Raw genomic sequence first — 17,524 nt, 5'->3', positions numbered from 1 at the left:
AGGAACACACGATGTTGCCGTATCTTCACGCTCAGGCGAGCAAGTGTGCGCGCTCTGCCGGAAACGGATGTAATGTATGGCGGCGGGAACTGGTGATGCTATACAGGCGGGCAGGTAAAGAAGAGGGTGGTCTTGAGCATCGCTTTCTCAAAACAGCTCCATAAGAAACTTTTCGCTGTTTCTCCAGTGGCGCAGGGACAAAATTTATCATGGTCTGGCTTCTGAATTCAAGGGCACTGTCACTGTGAGTCGGGTAAAAGAAAAAGAAAGACGAAGAAAGAAAGAATTTGCTTTACTAATGGCATAGCGACACCGTAAGCCACACGGAAACCGAGCGCTTCCTCTATGCATTTGTGTTCAGTTACATCAAGGCCGTCGCGTGATTTCTCGTTAACTTCTGCCTTCGTGGTACCCTTAACACCATGCGCTGAGACGTGGATAATGTGTCACGCAGCGGCATTTAGAAGAGCGAAACGTTATTTCACGATATTACACATTTTAAAGCTGCATAATATGCGTGGCCAAGGGACAACTGTCGCCATCGCGTGCAACGTGTAAGTTGTCAGTGCCATCATTTGAAATGTTCCCGGCTTTTAGTTTTCACCATAGCGTTCTACCGGACACACCAGGATAATCGCACGTTGTAATAAGATAGCCAATATGTGTGAGAAGCGCAGAAATTGGCGCTTGCGTACTATATGAATATCAACGATCTAAAGCAGAAGGAGCTGTAAAGGAAAAACCAGATCACACTCGTCAATATTGTGCTCAACTTGTGCAGCAGGAGCGCCGAGTGACTTGTGCTTTTATAGTAGGTCGTTGCTTTTACTGTTACTCATATCACCAAATAATTGCTTCCAACCATCGGTTCAGCATATTATTCTTATGAAAGCTGAGTTACACTTTTGACAGCAGCGGTTGCCGTCGCGAGCAAGTTGCTAATCTACTTTTACCACAGGACAGCATATGCGGAACAAATGGACGGGCTGAAGCAAGGAAAGGCTACCACCCCTGCACGTGCGGTGCCCAGCTGACCACCTCGTCACGACAGTGACTGCTGCGTCTGCTGCGTCTGCCCTCTACCGGCCGAGTTCCAGCATATAAGCAAGCATCGTTGGCGCTGTCTCTTACTTTTGGCAGCAGCGGTTGCAGTCGCGAGCAAGTTGCTAACCTACTTTTACCACAGGTTGGTCTTTTTTTGTTCTCCTTTACTTTCCAACCACATTTTTTCTCTGTGTATACCGCTGCCGCTGCTGCCGAACTGCATGCTGTTTACACAATGCCGACCAATGCTGAGTTGGCAAAAGAAATGGGCGCTTTACGCGCTGAGGTTGCTGTGATGCTTGAAAGCCTTCACATGTTAAATGAACTTTTCGAGACGGTTAAGAAGCAGAATACCGATCTTGCTGTTGAAAACAAGGCTCTGAAAGATGAAAATGGCCACCTGGCACGCAGGGTTTCTGAACTGGAACAGTACTCCCGACTAAATAACGTAGAAATAAAAGGTGTCCCTGCAACTAAAGGTGAAAGCTGTCTTGCGGTTGTTCAGCCTATGGGTGATGCTATAGGATGCAAAATCGCTCCTGAGGATGTCGATACTGCACATCGTGTACCAGCCAAGAAAGAAACAACTATTATTGCCCGCTTTTGCTCCCGAGAAAAAAGAAAAAAAACTGAGTTCGTGAAAAAGGCACGCAAGGCTCGCTGGACCGCTGCGACCGTTGGGTTTCCACAAAAGGATCGCAAGCCCTTATATGTAAATGAACATCTCACGCAAGAAAGAAAGCGATTGTTCGCACAAGCTCTCGAACTGAAAAAGGCAAAAGGCTGGAAACACCTCTGGACAGACCACTGCGTAATCAAGGCGCGAAAGACAGATGACAGCCGTGTCTACCGTATCTCTAGTGCGGGTGATCTTGGTGTTTTCACCTAGCTTACTAGTGTTTGCGGCTGCGTATCCTAAACCTGCGTAAGAATGTTCTCTTGTCAGGATCTTAAAAAATATTTCAGTGATGAAACTCCCAAGTTATCGCTGATACATCTTAATATTCGTAGTCTACGAAAAAACTATGACAGCCTCTTAGCATTTCTTTCTATAATTAATCACAACTTCTCTTTTATCTGCTTATCTGAGACATGGTTATCACTGGACGATAGAAATTTATATGCGCTACCAGAGTACAATGCAGAGTACTGCTATCGTGCTAGGCCACGTGGCGGCGTATCTGCCATATTTATTAAATCATTGCCATACAAACGCCGCAATGATCTTGCCTTTTCTAAATTGCTCTGCGAGTCTATATGGTTAGAATTTGATCAGAGTATTTTTTCAGTTGATGGCCAGAACACAGTGTTAGCGTGCATTTATCGTTCACCATCGTCGTCATACTCTGAGTTTTGTCTACAGTTTGAGAAGTTGTTGCACACTGTTGCGAACGAAAACAAAAATGTCATTATCTGCGGAGACATCAACATAAACATTATCGACCCTAATACTCCATCATGTTATGATTATTTGGGTGCTTTCTTAGCTACGGCCTTGCTTCTTTAATTACTTCTCCAACTAGATGTGACATGACAGGATCTAATACGTTAATTGATCACATATTAACCAACTTTACTGCAGATTATACAGCAGGAGTCATCGAGCACAGCATAACCGACCACTACCCTATATTTCTGACTTTAGGTACAGAAAATTCTAAATCGATTGAAAAGAAAGAGAAAGTGCATTTTGACTCTCAAAAATTCATCTCTATGATACAGTCAAATGACTCGACCGCCGTACTCTGTGAATCTTGCGCTGAAAAGGCTTATCAGTTGTTCTTGGCTGAAGTTACACGCTGCATTCATGAATGCACTACTACATCTGTCATAACTCGTTGTTTCAGTTCCCCTCGAAAACCTTGGGTTACGAGAGCGCTAGCTAGTTCGATGTATATTGAAGGAAAATCGGCTCCACAAAAGGGTAATTTGTGAGCCATTTAACTGAGAACTTAAATCTCGTTTCAAAACATATTCTAAGACACTTGCAGCCACACTTAAATGTGCCAAACGAGATTACTTTCAGAACAAGATTTTGAATAATGGGAATAATACGAGGCGCAACTGGCAGGTCATCAACGAATTCCTAAATAATAAATGTCGTGAGAATTTACCAAAAATAAAAACAGACACAAACATACTGCCACCCAGCTGATATCGCGAATGCCTTCAGTGAGTATTTTAGTAGTACTTGCGATTATCAAACAGATCCCCCATTACCGACATTACCTCGTCATCTTCATTCATTCTATTTGCGACCTACGTGTGCAAAGGAAGTTCTTCATGTTATATCTTCGCTTAGGTCTGCTGGACCTGGCCTAGACTATGTTCACCCATCTCGTATCAAGTTAGTTTCTAATGAACTGTCTCCTATCATAGCAGATATTGTTAACAAAATGTTTAAAGCAGGCACATTTCCCAGTTCTCTGAAAGTTGGTAAAATAACACCTGTTTACAAAAAAGGCAATCGTGAACTTCTGAACAACTACAGGCCTATTTGTATTCTTTCATTTTTCAGTAAAATAATTGAACGACTAGTTTATACACGTTTATCATCCTATCTAGCAAAATTTAATCTACTATCACCTAAACAGTATGGCTTTCGGAAGGGTTGCTCAACTGAGCTTGCGCTTCTAACTTTCACCGATAAAGTCAAGAAAGCAATCGACCAAGGCTTGCTGGTTGGAAGTGTATTTATAGATTTAACTAAAGCTTTTGACACAAAATTCACACAATCACACAATTCACAAAAATTTGACACAAATTAATCACAAAATTCTAATACATAAACTCGAATCTTACGGCATAACTGGCCCGCCACTTCAGTTTATTTCTAGCTACCTAACCAATCGTACCCAAGTTGTTCAGATTGACGGCAAATTCTCATCCTCTAAGAACATATATCAAGGCGTTCCTCAGGGCTCGATCCTTGGTCCGCTGCTGTTTCTACTATTTATTAATGACCTGCCTAATGTTCTGACCACTACCGACTGTATATTATATGCAGACGACACGACTATTTTTACTTGCTCTAATAATGTCGACGAGCTTCAGCGAAACATTAACGTTGATCTGCATAACATAACTTCCTGGTGTCGAAAGAACATGTTGCGCGTCAATCCGCTAAAAACGGTTTTTATGGTTTTTCATTCCTTCCCGACACTAATTTCGAAATCTATATCTGTGTGTCTTGACAACAACTTAATACCAATATCTGATAGCGCAAAGTTTCTTGGCGTAGTTTTAGACAAGCATCTGAAATTCACTCTCCATGCGCAGTCACTTGTCCGTAAGATTTCTTTTTGAATACGCTCCATAATCAAAACCCGCTCATATTTTCAGCCGCGCATTACCCATTTCCTTTATCATGCACACATTCACAGCCACTTATCTTACTGCGTATCAGCCTGAGGTAACACATACCTCGCTCACCTCAGCCAACTTCAACGCCTGCAGAATCAGGCGCTTCGTCTCATGACTTTCAGCCATTTTCTATCCAATTCAACGCCACTTTATTGCAGTTTAAACATTCATCCTCTTCACCAGCTTTTTCAGTTCAAGTTAACAATCTGATCTATAAGTTATTTCGCAATATTGCACATATAGATGGCTTTGTTGCTGAAACGTTTGTAAATACTAACACTACTAGGTTCTCTGAACTCGATAATCGTCTTTTACCTAAAGGGCGCACAAACTATGGTAAGTTCACTACCACATTTGCGGGAATAAAACTGCGGAATTCAATTCCACATACCATTAAATCATCCCCCACAGAACATATATTCAAGAACCAAGTCAAGAAATATTTTATGCAGCAACTCTCTTCATCCTAACAACTGACTTTTGTGATTGTAATAATAATTCACTTGGTTATTGTACTATGTTATATTACTCCTATTTTTATTCTGTTGTGAATTTGCATTACTTGTTCACTACAGAACTTTTCTTCGCAGTTTTTGTCTTACTAAACAGCTTTATATTCTTGTTTTTTCGCACTGTTCCTTATTTTTATGAAATTGTTTGTAAAGTCACCGTAACCAATGCTTGATCTGTATCTCATTTTTTTTTATTTTGTTCATTTATGGGAGTCCCCCTGACAGTTTCTAACCTTGGGACTCCCTGTGTAGTGCTAATTTTGTATACAATTCTTTGTAAAACTCACATCGTTGATGAATAAACTTGAACTTGAACTAATCGGTCAGAGTAGATCGATTCGTCAGGGACAAGGAATGGCAGAGAAGGTCACATTCTCAGCGTCTCCTTGTGGTGCGTGTCGGCGGCTCATGTAGTTTCCATGCGCTGCAGTGCTTGGGGATTGCGGAGCACCGCGCGCCCAAGGAACGACGCAAGACCGATCACACTTGTGACGTCGGAGTCAATAAATATGAAATGATGCACTTTCGTGCGCAGAAATTGCGTGTCCACGTACTTCTTGCTTCTATTTGAGGGCAGTGCACGCGTCCGCGTAAGCAACTTGCATCTGCAACTTCGATTTTCATTCTTGGCGACAGCTGGTTATGAAGATATCAACGGCGTCCGCGAATTTTCGAAACTTTTGAGTAACAAATCAAAGTAGTTTCTTATTCGATTCGGTCTTTGAATGGAACATTCACTATTCGTTAGTACAAATATTTTTCGAATAGCTTTACGAGTATTTCAAAACGTCAAGGGGGCACAATCAAACGTTAAGATCGAGTGAAGCTATGGTAAATTAGAACCCCGCCGGCATAGTATAGGCGTGGAACAGAAAAAAAGTTCCGTAGTGGGGCAGGCTACGTCACTCAGACAGCCGGACTTTGCCGGCTATGCAGCGACCGTTTGCACTCTCTGAAGAGTCCGTGTGCCCGTGAACAGACTGCATATTTGTACGCGCCATCTGTGCTTCTAATAAACAAAGCTGAACTTACCAGGTATTGACAGAAACTTTGTGACGTTATAAATACGAAGATATGAACACCGGTTTACATTAACAGTGATAACAGCTGTGAATAATTTGAAAAGTATGCGACGTTTGATTTGATTCTATTCTCTTCTGGCACTGTTTGACTCGTATTCAGTCTGACCTAAATTTACTATTCACACAGCCATTGGAAATGTATATAATGTTTTCTAGCAGCGGCACTAATTGCCCTGGTGTCCCGGAGAGACAGGAGCTATAGAAATGACCTGACCGAGGTCATTTGCTTTCATTGACATGTCCAGTGATCGCAAGCCAGCAGAAGACTAGCGCAGCACTATGCGATAACGAAACTACTGAAACGCTAGAGCGCGCGCGGCACAGAGTCGTGCTTTCGATCGCCCGCGTCTTTGTCAACTGTAATGCCGGTGAGTTTTTTTAAAGATAAAAACGAAATAAAACTGGACAAATAGCATTTTATTTCGTCTTTTAATGCAATAGAATGATGTTTTTATCACGAGCTCTTGAATACTAGTCACAGAATTGAAATTAGGAGTTCCGTAAACATTGGGCAAGTACTTGAATGCCCCGGGGGTCTCTAATTGTGTCCTACATTTACCTCAATTTCCCCATTACTAAAACTCTGTTCGCGATAATATTGACGCCTTAGAGATTATCGAGCCCTAATCTATCACTTTAGCTTGACTTACTGTATGCTTGCAGTGTTCCATTTAAACATAATTTATAAAACCTATTGACGTTTACTGCGAAGGGATTTTCTAGGAAGAGCCTCTGGCTGATCCCTATAAGTTTTTACTTGCTGCAAATGACCGTTTGGAAGTCCACGGAAAACAATGCTACCAATACACATCTCACAACCTTTATATCTAGACAGTATTATATACTGTTGTTTACGTTATAGTACAGTCTAAAGCAAAATTCTTCAATCAGGAAAAGCCGACCGTATGAAGCTGTCAGTAATACGTATGCTTGCAAAATTTGTTTGTGCATTGAGTTTATTAACGTACGCACTCAACCACGTGTCTTCTTCACGTGGAGAGAAGAGCGGCTGGCACGTCCTTTCTCTCTTTGGCGCACCTATCGCTGACGTACTTTTTTTTTGTCTCTCTCTCAATTTCTCTCTCTCCACCACAGGGCCCGGATAATTTGCCGCTCCCGATGCTCAGCTGGCGAGTTGCGCGGCTGACGTGAGGCAGGGCTGAGCTATTCCAAGTGGATTACTCTCGTGACCTTTCGGTTCTCACAGTGAAAGCCTGCTAATGAGACACTGTTGTCGAAGGTAAGCTGTGATTCGGTGCAAGTATTCACCGTTGGGATTTGAATGGTGTTATATTTCGTGTGCCGCCTTTCTTTTCTTCGGCTCATTAACTGGGAGAAACTGTAATTGAGAAAGAGAAAAGAGTAGTCAGAAGACCTACATGTCAATCTTACCGAAGGTCGTGAACTTCACGCATACGAAGACCTTATCCCGCATTACAAAAATTTTTCGAAACAATTAAAGAGAAAAAGGAAAAGAAGGCCCGAGAAATGTACGCGCAGAGAAACCATAAGTCCAGTGAGATGAGTGGTGGCAAGACCGTGCCTAAGAAGGTTCTAAGATAAGAAAATTGAGGGAGAAGCGGGCAAATAACAAAGTGAAGTGGACGAAATCCACCAACAGCAACTCCTCGTGAAAATTTGCTTACACCTCTTGTTGAAAGTCAATAGGCTTTTTTTTCCTATGAATTCTGCCTAAACATAGTATACGGACATGCCGGGGGGCCACGCATGTCGTCTTCTGATTTATACAGGTTTTCAGCAAACAATCCTTTCAAAAGTTGTTGTTGGTCAAGAATGAACCACATGAAATAGTCTAGTTAGCTACCCTTTTATGTGATTGCACTTTTTATGAACGGCTGGACTCAGGGACCGCCTTTAATCACACCGGTGAACGTTGTCGTGTGTGCGCGCGCATCATTTATTAGACATTGCGCAACCGATTTACCTAGCCTATGAGACGGCAAAGGGATCTACTATGTATTCATCAGCAATCAATAGACTGCCTAAACTGGTTTTTCATAGGCGACGACGTTGCGTAGAAATGAGGCACAGCCGACAAATTCACATTTAGCCGTGTTTACGCGGTCTCGAAGAGAGAGCGAAGAAAAAGAGAATGCAGGGATGATAGCTGGAAAGGCGTTTGGTTGGCTACCCTACGCGGGGAGAGGGGAACAATGACGTAAGAAGATGAGCAAGAGCAAACGGGTGAATGTGGTGCGCGTCCGCGGACCGCACCATGCATGCAGTCAAAGGTGATCGCAACAGCAACCCCCCCGGTCCCCACCTGAAAAAAAGAAAGATAAATATTTTCGTGTTCCAGATCTGGTGATCTGTGCACATGTTCTGTTGTGGTGTCCTTTCACATTTAATATCCCCGGTAAGTTTAGAGTCTGCTTACGAAAAGCTTTGCCGTAACTAATTTAGCCATGCGAAGATGTCCTGGCACATTATCCGGGCGTCAGGGCATCGCCGATATGCTCGACGGCGACCCCGTTCTGTCATGCGACACCAAGAGGGACTCAGACGACCCGTTCTCCCTCCCGCATCTATTCCTGTAGTGGCTCCTTTGCAGTCTTGCACATCTGAAAGAAAGAAGGAAAGAAAAAAAATCACGTGTGTACGGGTCGCCTTGTTCGCCCTATTCATACAGAGTAATTCACAGAGTGGTACCCGCAGAGAATTCAGCTGCAGGTCATGCGGGCGGTGTGCAGAAAGTACGCCTGTTTCAAAGTATAATTTGTTTATCTCAAAGCTATGGTGGATGAAGGGTCGCGATTCAAGTTACGAGCGACCCGCATGTGTCCTCTTCTCGGATGACTTCGTCCTTTTTGTTTGTCCGCCGGAAATAATTTTTGCCTGATGTCGAAAGTGGAGCATTCTTTTCAGGGTCTTCTGAAATTGCTGTAGTGATGCTCTAGTAAGGAATAATAAGCGATTTATAGCTTAGTTGCCGGCTGAACTTTTCTTGCCAGTCACTTTATATTTAGTTTCTAATTTCTATAGTGCGAAAACAATGCCGTTCTACTGGTGCTTCGTTATGTATGTACTGTGTTAGATCTCTGAGTAAACACAGATTCCGGAACCAAGAAATGTCACTGTTGTATGTTGCAACTGGTGGGCGTGGTGACCCATTCAGAATACAAATGCTAACTTGTATTTGTCATTTGTGGGTCGTTGATACAATCAATCAATCAATCAATCAATCAATCAATGTACCCAGGAGCAACCCTAAGGTCTCACTGCCGGCGCACGCATACATTAAACTAAGACAGGAAAGCAAATAATAATAATAATAATAATAATAATAATAATAATAATAATAATAATAATAATAATAATAATAATAATAATAAAGTGGGACGGTACACACCGTATGTTCAACCAAGTGAGTGCCAGTACTTGCGCTGCCAATGCTCCTCGCATATTTTTAAAAGACTACAAGCTTTAGAATATCGCTACACAGACTTAAATTGGACACAGCTTTATACTATACATGCTATGCTAATTGTCTGCCAAGTTTCAACCTATATACTGCGTCTCTTCGCCGCTTGCCTGTGAGAATGCTTTTTACCATCGGCACTGCCCGCACTGGAAACCACACTGAGGATTTTATCGAGACGTTGCGTTCGAGCGAGCGGGTCTTTGCTGAACGGCATGTTGAAATACGCGAAAGAACACGAACAAGCAGAGCAGAACTGAAATGATTTTTTGGGTTTTGCGTGCCAAAACCTCGATTTGATCATGAGGTACGCCATAGTGGGGGAGTGCGGACAAATTTTCACTGCTATAGGGGATCTTTAACGTGCCCCCAATGCACATGACACGGGCGTTCTTGCATTTGGTCCCCATCGAATCCATGAAATCCTGGCCACCGTGGCCGGGACCGACATGGAAAGAGAAGACAAGCAGTTTATGACAATGATGACGACGAAGAAGAGCGGGGAAACGGTGAACTATAGCCTGACACTCCTTTCCATGAAATACGTCGAAAAAAGCAAAAAACGAAAGAAAGCGCGCCAGCAAAAAAAAATTCGATCCCTTGGATAACCGTGAACTTCAAAGCAAGACGTTTAAATTACGCGGAAAGCTAACAACCGAGTTGCTTCACTTCATCCCAAGCCTATGCGGGGCCCGTTGCTACGCGCGCGTTGCGCTTCGCCGCATAGAAGCGTCTGCGTGTGTCCGCGAGATTATTAGCCCAGTGCCCCGATTTCGCGAGACGTCGTCGAGGGCTAATTGCCGCACATTGTGTTGCTTCCCTAAAGCGAAGTGTCTGCACGCACAGCGTCGGTGGGTGCCTCGTTTGTCGCACACGCACACTTGTTAATGAAACTACGAGCCCGTTCGTCTGAGTTGCGAGCGCTTGCTTTGTGCCTCGAATTCGACTGTTCAGCATTTCGGTGCTGCGATTAGGAGGCTCCGTGGAGTTGGATTAATTGGGCGCCCTGCATGCTTCGGTGAGCCAATGCTGCCCCAGCTGCTCGAACGGAGAAAGAATCGGTGGGGAAGACTTAGTGGAAGCGACAGAGCTTGGCTTACTTAACCAACGCCCAGATTTTGGCGATATGCGGAGCCGTATTTTCCGTGGATCAAACGATTGCTCAAGTGCTCAAAATATAAGCTGCTCTACAGCACGAGGTAGTAATACCAGTGACTTGGCTGGAACTACAGCTGCGCGTGGTGATAAATGATATTTTTTTTTTGTCAGAGAAGTACAATGTCGTCAGAGGACATCGCGACACTCTCTCGATGTGCCCGACTATACGGCCCGATACGGACAACCGCTGTATTTTTTCGCAGCGTTGTTACCGGAGATTAGTTTGTGTGAGCAGGAGGCACCTCGTAATATGGCATGGGGAACAAGAATGCGCATAATAAAATAAAGGATTGCACAATACAATTTTCTTAAACATGCTACTGGACGGCACAGCTACTCAGACCGGAAGCTGTTCCGTGAAGTTATTTTGCAAGCTGTAAAACTGCGCATTCTTGTAGTTCGTGATTTATCGTGATTGTAATGAAAATTCTGGCAGAAAAACTGCTCTCTCATCTCATTACAGGGAAACCGCTCAATTAAAAAAAGAAGGAAAAAGAAAAGGAAATGAGATTAGCCGAGTCCTTACAGCCACAAAGCTGTCCACAAGAACGCACCGAAGACGTGTATATATAAGAAAGGATGAGAAAAGAACGCATGTGGACGTATGTACAACGCATGTGGATGCAAATGGAAAACAATCCCACAACCTTCCCATGCGAAGGTTGGAGAATTGTTCCCCACCTACCTGTCGCAAGTTGTTTTTTCATCCACTTTAATTCTCATTAATTTATCGTCCCCTTATTTCATTTATTAAGCTCAAGTAATTTCCCCTGTGTTGTACTTGGTGCCAGTGTTTGTTGGATTCTTATGATATGACTAATAAAAATTGGGCCCCTCGGTTAATCCCCTTTCTTCTCGTTTATGTGCAGATCAATTGTCTATCATTGGCTTAAATCTATCATTGGCTTAAGTATGACTAGTGGTGAATTTGTTTAGTTCTGCATGAAGACTAAACGAATACAGAGTTTATGCGCAAACATTATTGCTACCTTGACATTTGTGCGCTGTCATCGCTTTGCATTGGCTTGTTACCTACCACTCGTATTCTATTGCACTACTCAATGTGTGGTGTTTTTTAACCAGCTGTCTGTTGAGGAGAGGCTGGCACCACTGGTGATGCCGGTTATTCCTTTTAGCTTACCAAAATATTACGTGGTAGGCGTACGCTGCTTTAAATAAATATAAAATGAAGCATATGGTTGTGCAAATATTGCACATTTCGAATACGAATCAAATAGTCATTGCTATTTGATTCGTACTTAATTTGAGTATTCGTCATTCTAGTTGTCGAATATTCTTTTTTTTTGTTCGTATACTTAAGGTGTGAGGCATCAAATAGAAGAAAATATTTTTAATCTGCAGCCAGGATTATAGTTTTAATTATTTTTCTGATTAAACACATGTTGTTTGACTTATTGCACTATGTAAAGTGCAACAAATGGTTCAATTAACCTTTTTAGTTAATTGTCGGGCAAAAATATGTTAAAATATGCAAGGAACTAGCATAAATGTATTTGTGTGCATATTAGGTAAGTAATCTCTGAAAGTCTAGCAAAAGCAAACAAAAAAAAGTTGCCAGCTTTGACGACATCTTTATAAAAAGGAAATGAGCTGTGATGTTAAGAATGATCCACCGTTTCTTTTATCCTAGTTCATTTTATGCATCCGTCTTGAGCAATAAGTGTAAAAAATGTTATTTCAAATTATTTATTAAAAACAAGTTATCAGTGCTTGCGTAACATACTGTGGAGCAAAATATTGTTTTGAGAAAGAGAAAAACAAAGTAAATAAACAACAAACATTCTTGAAGCATCCGGCATTTCTCTTGTGGCCGTTTCCAGAGTTTTTAATAACATATTACTTCCGCAACTAAGCATAAGGATACTAACTAGTTACTAATACTGATGCCAAAATGTAAAAAAGAAAGTAAGAATATTATAATGTATGGGGAAAATGACTGACTACACAATAATAGGGCAAGTGTTCAAAAACTCGCTGTACCTCCAAAACTAATCAAGGTAGAAAAAAAAATCAACATTTAACACGAAAATTGACATCTGATTGTGGGCTCGCACCTTAAAGAGGTAACAACAGTCGTAGTTTCCAGGGAGAAAAAGAAACGACGCAAGTGGAGACCCATTAGAATGACCCAGCTGCAGGAGAACCGCGGTTGTTGTGTAGTCGGACCAGTTCTTGAGATAATGCATGGAACTTTAGCACAAAAGCTTCCACTTGAATAACGTGTCTCGCCTGACTATGAACTAGTTGCTTCGCTTTAGGCAAAGCAATGTATCATTTTGGCCAATCTCAACACATTCACCGGCGCAATATCGCGCCGGTGAACATTCCTCGACGCGTCTTTCAGCCGCCCGTGCCCCAAATAAATAAATACATAAATAAAAGAATAGATAAATAAATAAGCAAATAAATAAGTAAATAAATAAATAAATAAATAAATAAATAAATAAATAAATAAATTCGGTGTTTGCGTTCGTTTTCAGTAAGCGTATTTTTTTCAATACACCGTAGAGGAATTGCTACGCGTTACAAAGCAGATCTCATTCCAAAATCAATTCCATTTTTTTCTCGACACTTCCAGGTCTTGGTCCCCGCGTTCCGCCCCAGAATTACTTCGAGAACCTTGAAACAAACGATCTTAAAATAAGCAGGAAGAAGGTTGAAGAGTCAAAAGAAACAAAGGCATACATGCTTGGCTTCTATTTGAGCTCGAGCCACGGTGACGTTTCAATAAACAGCTCGCGGCCAGATGCCCGGCGCGGCTCTTTGCACGTCACAGTTGCCAGTGGTTTTCAATTTGACTGCCACCCAGGCAACGGTGCGATGCAAGCCGCTCGGGTTGCATTTCAACCCGTGCGAGGCCTGAGACGCGGCGACGTTCGCGGGGGTGGCTATTCGTTTTCATTTGGCCTGCCACAACCACATAGCGCCCCTGGGAAGCAGTGCGCAGCACAGAGATCCGCGTTTCAGTTTGTACGTGAAGGCGGGACTGCACCAACTGACCGCTGCCATTGACATCCAACGTGACTCGCCCAACAGGGTCGGCTTGCTTCCGCGCCAGATTTAATCGAAATCCTTCTTCGTCGTCCCTAATTGGCTCGTATACAGCGATCGGGCCGCCCCACCCTAACGTACCCGGTTGCCGGACGCGAATTACACGGATAGCCCCCGAAACGTGTTCCGAGTTCACAGATGAGAAGGAGAATCCTTGCGTAATTTGGCGCATGTGGGTCGGTGCTTATTAAATAGGACTATGTTAAGAATTATGCAGATGCCACGCACGGCGGGAATCGAAGTAAGCGAGGCTTACACTTCACTCAATCTTAAAGCTTCGCTTTAGAATTGACTACAGTGTGAGCATTTCTCTCTCTCTCTACCAATCTCTCTCTCCTATACACACACTCGTGCACAACCATTGTCTTTGCATAATTATTAGTTAAGAATGCGTGAACACCTTTAGTCACAAGGTTCTTTCTGATGAGAGACATATCTCCCAGAAGTACAGTAAGCTTGACAACTCATCAAAATGATGTGAATATGCGAATCGCCCTAGGCCATATATTATATTCCGGAGATACAGCAAAGTAATTCTGGGTCTCGATTTACAAAGTGCATTCGACAAAGTCAAACACTCAGCCATATTAGGACAAGTATCAAGACTCAACATGGGGGTAACGAGCTACAATTATATTCAAGGCTTCTTGACCAACCGCACGGTAGAACTGCACGCCGGAGACCTCAAGCTCCCCGAACACAAGCCCGGCAGTACGAGTACTCCACAGGGTTCGGTCATATCGCCGTTGCTCTTTAACCTCGTCATGATCGGGGTAGCGAGGGCAGTAACGGGGACCGGCGTCCGGCATACGATCTACGCCGACGCCATTACCCTGTGGGCGGCCGGCGGCACCGACGCCAGCATCGAGCAACAGCTGCAAGCGGCGGTTACCGCCATCGAGCAGCACCTTGATGACACAGGCCTAATGTGCTCGCCCGCCAAATCCGAGCTGTTCGTCGTCACACCGCTTCGACCGGGACGGAAGCGCGCTCCTCTTCGGGCGTGTGATCACATCAAAATTGTGACTGCATCGGGGCAACGCATCCCCGAAGTTCCCAAGATCAGGGTCCTGGGCCTGCTGCTCAACAAGAGCGGCCGCAACGACGAGACCATCAACAAGCTTACCACCAAGGCAATGGACGCCATCCGGCTCATACATCGAGTCTCTACACGACGGGCGGGCATGCGTGAAGACAGTCTCGTGCGCCTTGTCCAGTCGTTCGTGATCAGTCACATCGCCTACGTTGTGCCCTACCTTAACTGGCACGTCACTGACAGGACCAAGATCAACACGCTGATCAGACGGGCTTACAAGACAGCGCTGGGTTTAATGGAGACCACGAGTACGGCTCGGCTCTTGCAGCTCGGCGTCCATAACACCCTAGAAGAAATAGCCGAGGCGCAGCTCACCGCGCAATTCGAGAGCCTCTATACCACCAAGACGGGCCGCAGTATACTGACGTCTCTGGGTTACAACCCCCAAGCTCCCAGCCGGCAACCGTGCGAGATCACAGATGAGGCGCGGGCCCACATTTACGTGGACCCCATCCCGAAGAACATGCACCCAGAATACAACCAAGAACGGCGGCAGGCGCGGGCCAAGGCCCTCACCGAGCAACACGCCCAAGGCCCGCACGCCCGGTACGTGGACGCCGCGGAATACAAGCGGGAAGGCTTCGCGGCAGTGGTCGTTGCGGCGGCTACCAGCACCAAGACAACGGCAGCGAGCGTGCGGTGCACGAACGCCACAGACGCCGAGAAGGTTGCCATCGCTCTGGCGATCACCGAGGCCGAGTGTCGCACCGTGCTCAGCGACTCGAGGAATGCCGTGCGCAACTTTGCCAAGGGGCGAATATGCGCGCCGGCGGCCGCCATCATCGGCAAGCTCCAACTTCAAGACCGCGGCAGCACCGTCCGTATCAAGTGGTGCCGGGCGCACGCCGGCGATTGTGCAACCTCACCGAACCACAACGAGACGGCCCATTCGGCGGCGCGAGCGCTTACCTTCCGCGCCCCCGAGAGTGACCGTTCCGTGTGGTGGTTCGAAACCAAGGACAGATTGACTAGTTATGCCAAAGTAACCAAGTGTTACCGCTTAGCTCGACGGACAATGCCGCCTCCCCACCCGGCACTCAGTCGGGAGGAGGGCGTAATCCTAAGACAAATACAGACCGCGTCACTCCTCGCCCCCGCAATGCTGCACGTGCTTCACCCAGAGCTCTATCCGAGTGGGCTGTGCGGTGTTTGTGCAGCGTGTCCGGCGGACCAATGGCACATCATGTGGGACTGTGCCAGGTTCCCGACGGCAGCTACCTCCAGGACTTACCCGCCAGAACTTCAAAGTGCACTGCAGTCTGCAGACAAGGACTCACAACTATGAGCCGTCCAGCAGGCCCGGGGTGCGCTCGAAAAGCACAAGCCTCATGACCCACTACAAACGGGCCCAACTGGGCTAGTGCAGAGTAGGGTATAACCCCGGGTCGACGCTTGGCCAGCGTCACGACTCGTTAAATCGTCGTTTGCCGGCACTTAATTAAAGTTATTCCTATCCTATCCTATCCTATACTACCCTCATCCTTTACAAGGGTATGCCGGGTGTTCAAAATTAAGCTTTATGGCTTTCTTAAAATTAGGCACTGGGAGGCACGTGAAGACCACCTGCGCAAATAAGTTGCGTGTCCAGGGGGACACAAAGGTAGATGATAATTATCGCTGTCAGCAACCCAATTAAATAAACTTCAATAATTAACTTTTTGTTCCCTGCATTAAGTGGGTATGTTTGTATTGAAAAGTTAGAGGCGGTCATGTGTCTACACAGTATCTGTTGGAAAAATTCTTCTAGCGTGTCTGTACTCCGAGATATCCGACTCCAAATTTGAATTGTCGTTCGCATGATTACGCACGCAAGAAATTGAGGATCAGTGCGAAGCTCCTCCCTGATGTGACATGGCTGTTGCGTGCGGCGTTTAGTCTGACAACAGGGCGGAGACATAGGCAAACGTGATAACAGTTACCCTTCCCCTCTCGACTGGCGAAATCAAGATATGACAGCGCGGTGTTCCGTGCAGTTGTTGCTCTTGATTTCAATAAAACTTACAGTATCTGTAAATCAGCAGTCAATTTATTTGCGCAGCCCAGACAAGGACGATGACCGCTCCTCTAGTCATCATTACACATGCGCACTGCCCTCCGGCTTCTCCGCTCGCGCCATTATCTCGGCATGGCAGCTGCCGCCATCATTACAGGCTGCACGGTCGCGCGTTACGACAGTGGTTCCGGGTTCTTCGATTTTTTTTATTTCGCCAGCCGAGAGGGGGAGGGGGACAGTTGTGCTATCACTTACTGCAGTCACCAAAAAGTTCATTATTCAATTTTAGTTATTTGGGCTACTGACAGTGGTAATTATAATCTAATCTTGTGTCACCCTGACCACATAACTTATTTGCACAGGTGGTCTTCGCGTGCCTCCCAGTGCGTAAACTTTAAGAAAACCATAAAGCTTAATTTGGAACGCCCTGTATATACTGCTGCAGTTAAGCATTGCAAAGCCTAATGCGATAGCATAAACGCTAATTGAACTCAACACATTCACGGAAGTTTATCGCCGTGGTTACGTGTTTGGTTTAAAAAATGTACATTTGTTAGCTAAAAGTTTCTTGCAGCTATCTGGCTAAAACGGGCGCGACTACTAGTTCTTGATGACCCTGTGAAAATGCCGGAAGGATAGTGGCATCGCTATCTGCTGGTGAGGCTGTTGTTCGAGAGGGAAAACTGGGACATGCGCGGCGCATGTTTCACGGTGTCCATCTGATTGATTGATTGATTGATTGATTGATTGATTGATTGATTGATT

The 17,524-nt window shown here is 44.8% G+C and overlaps 1 protein-coding gene across 1 annotated transcript in view; it reads left to right on the top strand.

Moving 5' to 3' along the window:
- Nucleotides 1-17,524, top strand: part of CngA (Cyclic nucleotide-gated ion channel subunit A) — a 426,897-nt gene that overhangs the window by 303,311 nt on the left and 106,062 nt on the right. The window contains exons 4-5 of the mRNA XM_050184183.3: nt 959-1,186; nt 7,097-7,241. The gene's annotated coding sequence lies outside the window, so the exon portion shown is untranslated. The remainder of the gene's footprint in view (nt 1-958; nt 1,187-7,096; nt 7,242-17,524) is intronic.

The sequence above is a fragment of the Dermacentor andersoni genome, chromosome 4 (genome assembly GCF_023375885.2).
Source record: "Dermacentor andersoni chromosome 4, qqDerAnde1_hic_scaffold, whole genome shotgun sequence".
NCBI classification, from domain to species: domain Eukaryota; kingdom Metazoa; phylum Arthropoda; class Arachnida; order Ixodida; family Ixodidae; genus Dermacentor; species Dermacentor andersoni.
The sequence above is the reverse complement of the archived record's forward strand: the minus strand, read 5'-3'. Positions and strand labels throughout refer to the sequence as shown.